This window comes from Myotis davidii, unplaced genomic scaffold (genome assembly GCF_000327345.1).
Source record: "Myotis davidii unplaced genomic scaffold, ASM32734v1 scaffold676, whole genome shotgun sequence".
In the NCBI taxonomy this organism is placed as follows: Eukaryota; Metazoa; Chordata; class Mammalia; order Chiroptera; family Vespertilionidae; genus Myotis; species Myotis davidii.
The window spans coordinates 328,675-333,787 of NW_006287321.1; positions in this window are offsets into that span (position 1 = coordinate 328,675).

Genomic DNA, 5,113 nt, shown 5'->3' on the forward strand with positions numbered 1-5,113 from the left:
ATTATGAATGATTATTGAAATCCCCTGTGAAATGATTTGTAATGGATCTATTATTGAAGCTACCTTTGGAAATAGTATATCTATAGAAATTCTTTGTCCAAAAAAATGAACATGTTCAAAAATTTTTTAATGAAGAAATTTTGGATATACACGATGGAGATTTTCACACATATTTGAGTGATGATTCTATTGATTCCACAGATGATGCTGAAAAGGAAAATTTTCCCATCGAATTTCTTAGTAGTATTACTCCTTCGGGAATGCCATGTCATAAATTAAAATTGAAAGTGGGTGCAATCATCATGCTATTGAGCAATCTCAATAGTAAATGGGGTTTTTGTAATGGTACTAGATTTATTATTAAAAGATTACGATCTAAAATTATTGAAGCTGAAGTATTAACAGGATCTGCAGCAGGAGAGGTTGTTCTGATTCCAAGAATCGATTTGTCCCCATCTGACACTGGTCTCCCATTTCAATTGATTCAAAGACAGTTTCCTGTGATGCCAACATTTGCGATGACTATTAATAAATCACAAAGACAAACTCTAGACAGAGTAGGCATATTCCTACCTGAACCTGTTTTCATACATGTTCTGTTACATGTTGCTTTCTCTCGAGTTCGAAGAGCATGTGATGTTAAAGTTAAAGTTCTAAATACTTCATCACATGGGAAATTAGTCAAGCACTCTGAAAGTGTTTTCACTCTTAATGTGGTGTACAGGGAGACATTAGAATAAGTTTAATCACTTTATCAGTCATTGTTTGAATCACTGTTTTTTTATATCATGTTTTTGTTGTTTTTATATCATGCCTTTGTTGTTGTTATATCCTTTTGTTACTGTTTATTTATTAATAAATTTATATGTTATTTTCATATACATTTTCTTATTTCCTTTCATCTCTCACACTTCTATTATAGAGAAAGGGCAAATAGCAATATTAAAATATTTCCTCTACTTAATTCCCTTTTAATGTGCATGAATTTCATGCACCGGGCCACTAGTTATCAATAAAAAGAGAAATGGCAGGTAACTTAAATTTTCACAAAATAGATTTTAAAACAAAAAGCAGTACTGGTGATAAAGAGGGCCACTACTTAACATATCAGAAAGAAAATAACTTTAACTTATGTACCTAATTAAATAGTCTCAAATTATAAAAAGCAAATATTCAGAGTTTCAAGTAAAATGGACAAATCCAGAATTAAAAGTACTCTTTGTTCTTTACTATAAAAAACATGAATAAAAGTGAGTAATACAAAAATGACAATAAATACATACCTATTAATAATTGAATTTAAAAAACAAAATAAATGAACAAGCAGAACAGAAATAGACTCATATATACAGAGAACATTTTGACAGTTGTTAGATAGTAGTAGGGTTGGGGGATGGGTGATAAAAGGTGAAGGGATTAAAAAGTACAAGTAGGTATTAACATAATATTCATGGGGATGTAAAAGTACAACACAGGGAAACCTATATAATAAAAGGGTAATATGCAAATTGACCCTAATGGTAGATGCTTAATGCAGGAGCTGCCCCCTGGTGATCAGTGCACTTCCACAGGGGGAGTGCCACTCAGCCAGAAGCTGGCTCATGGCTGGCCAGCGCAGTGGCAGTGCAGGAGTCTCTCCTGCCTCTGCAGCAATGCAAAGGATGTCTGACTGATGGCTTAGGCCCGCTGCTTGCAGGGAGCAGGCCCAAGCTGATAGTCGGACATCCCCCAAGTGCTCCCAGGCTGCCAGAGGGATGTCTGACTGCCAGCATAGGCCCAATCCCCCAGGGAGCGGGCCTAAGCCAACAGGTGGACATCCCCCAAGCGGTTTCAGACTGCGAAAGGGTGCAGGCCAGGCTGAGGGACACCTCCGAGTGCATGAATTTTCATTCACCGGGCCTCTATTACAATCAATAATATTCTAATAACTATGTATGGTATCAGATGGGTATGAGATGTATGGGGATGATCACTTAGTAAGTTATGTAATGTCTAACCACTGGGGTTTACACCTGAACTTAGTATAATAATGTATGTCAACTGTAATTGAAAAAGAAAAATGATTTGAAAATGAGAAAAAAGCCCTAGCCAGTTTGGCTCAGTGGATAGAGTGTTGGCCCATGGACTGAAGGGTCCTCGATTCAATTCTGGTCAAGGGCATGTACCTTGGTTGCAGGCTCCATCCCTGATAGGGGCCATGTGGGAGGCAATCAATCGATGTTTCTCTCTCACATCGATGTTTCTCTCTCTCCCCTCCCTTCCACTCTCTCTAAAAATCAATGGAAAAATATCCTTGGGTCAGGACTAACAAAGAAAAGAAAAAGAAAAATGTTAGGGAATACATTTACAAAATAACATGTGTACTGCTTATGGGATTAAAGGTAATTTTTCTATACTTTTTCTTGATTGTTGTGAGAATTTTTATAATTAAAACTTTTTTTTCAAAAATCAAGCATGGAGGTGGAAAATGTTAATTGAGGGCTTAGTTAATTATGGATTTACTATATTTGGGGTAATTATATGCAATAGCTTAGTTCCTACCCCAATGGTTATCAGTTTGACTACATTTTAACAAGTTAACTTCTTGTTTCTTTATATTTTACTAAAATGTTAATGATTTACTCTTGAACTTAAACGGTTCAAGCACCCTTGACTGATACATTAAAGAATCTGATTAACCACATAGCTTTTGTTTTCACAAATAAGAATAAAAGAATTTTGAAGAGATGCACAATAATGCAATCCACCCAAGTTTAAATATGCTACATTATTGATTGTTAATGGCTACTTCATTCTGGTAACTGTATCTGCTCCACCAGCCACAGCTATTATCATTATAGACATTAGTTACCTTTAAAAGAAGTGAGAAAGATACAAATTGGTAATGCTTGTTTCTCACATTAATACTCCCTTGGACTTAATTTTTATTGCTATTCCTAAAACTTGGTGTTTTATCTCTATTTAAACCTTTTGAAACATGTTGTGATAAGCAATAATTGTATGAAATAGGAACAGATATTTGTATACAAATAGAAAATAAGGTAACATGTTAAGAAGTTGGTTCTAACGAATATAGGCATAGGATTATTTTATCAGAGACTCTCTTTGAATATATTATCTAAAAATACAAACTGTAAACCCAGTAAGTCTACTATACAGAATATATTTTTCATAGCGGTTTAACTTTTACTATATGCAGTTCTGGGAAAATAAAACACTATGTTGGAAAAGTAAAACAGTAATTTTAGAATGTGTTGTTACATTTTGGTGAAAACTATAGAAAAATGATAGAAATTCTAAATTCTTATGAATGTTTTTCCCAATAGATGTGTTTTAGAATCTTTTGAGATTTGAATATCTAGAATATTCAGTTGGTCTAATCCTTTTCTGTTTAAAGGCAATAAAAGAACAAGAATGAAATTCAATTATTTCCAACTCTTTGATATAACAAGACAATGGTCTGAGATTAATAAATAAAATTCAATTTCAATATATTTTTTTTAAAAAATGGTCTCTTTTCTTCTTCCTATTATTTTTAATCCTCAACCTAGGATATTTTTTCCATTAACTTTTAGAGAGAGTAGATGGGAAGGAGGAAGGGAGTGTCTACAGTGCTCTTGCACTGTAGACACATGGATTGGTTGCCTCCCACCCACGGGTAGAGGGTGGGGGGATGGAGGGATGAACCTACAATCCAAGTACACGCCCTTGACCAGAATGGGATCCAGGATTCTTCAGTACCCAGGCCAATGCTGTAACCACTGAGCACCCGGCCAGGGCTCAGTATTTATTTTTAAACTATCATTTTATTATCTTCCTTTCCTTTCATTATTGGTGTTTACTATTTAAATTTATTGAATTATAACATACATACCAAAAGCACAAATCATAGCTGTAGAGCTTGATCAAATCTCACAAAATAACCATATCCGTGTCATCAGCACACTGCAACATTAACTTTTAAGGTGATAAATTGCTAAAATTGAAGGATTAAAGCTGTCAACAACTACAAAAAGGTAGAGAAGCAAAGAATGAGTAAGTGTAACTAAATTAGGTAGGAGGCACACTTGCAAAGATGGAACTGTTTTGGGCACACATTTTATACTAAATCATCTGAACATCCAGTGTGTCAATCTGACAGGTTCCTGACTTGGGTTGGGGTGGGTCTACTGTGTGTCTCCGCCCCTCCCACCCCCAACCCCCAGCAGTAGTTACGCATTTCAAAGCAAATAGCAGTAAAAATATGAAACTTCAGAATTATTAGATTGTTTAGCAACGTTTTTTTCTTCTTTCCTGAGCTACCTCAGTGTAATCCTGTCACAAACTGTGACTTTACACCATAACTTTAAAATTGAAAATCAGCTTTTCGACGTTTTAAATGTTTTTTTCTTTCTCTTAATAGGCAGATTTTTGTTCACTTAAAATTGAAACTGTAGGACATCTCTTCATTCCTTGTCTAGTCATAGCCCTCAGAAGTGACTAAAGATGATGCGAGATTCACGGAACTCTACCCACCATTTACCTTGTAAATGTAAAAAGAAGTAGAAAAAAGTCCTTTCCAGGGTTGAGTCCCGAAATTATTTACCCTTCGAGAGCAAAAAAAATTACTGTGTTTATTCAGTGAACCCTTCCTTAGATTGTTTATTCTTTATTTTCAGCAATTTCTTCGACCCACCAATAACTTTCCCAGTTAACAACAACAAAAAATAGTTTACATAGGTCGCTATTTGTTCGGACTTTACAAGCAGTGATAAGCATTATTAAGGGGGAAGGGTGGGGGTTCTCCCAGTCAAAGAATCCACAGACAGCGAGGAACAATGAAAGATCCACAAAACCCACACGCCACCAGCGCCCGCTCTGATGCAGGTTGCGGGCGCGCCGCAGGACTGCCTGCAGGCCGAGGGCAGAGGCCTCGGGCGGAGGGTCAGCCACCCCCACCCCACACCAGATAAACGCGCCGCATCCCGTCACCGGGACGACTGCAATCCCACACCGAGGCTCCAGACCCCGCTTCCCGCACACGGGGCGCAGAAGAGGCGCATCACTGCACGGCCGCGAGGACTCCGTGGCGGCCTGGGGGCACCGTCTCTTAGGTGCCTAACGCGACGGGAAA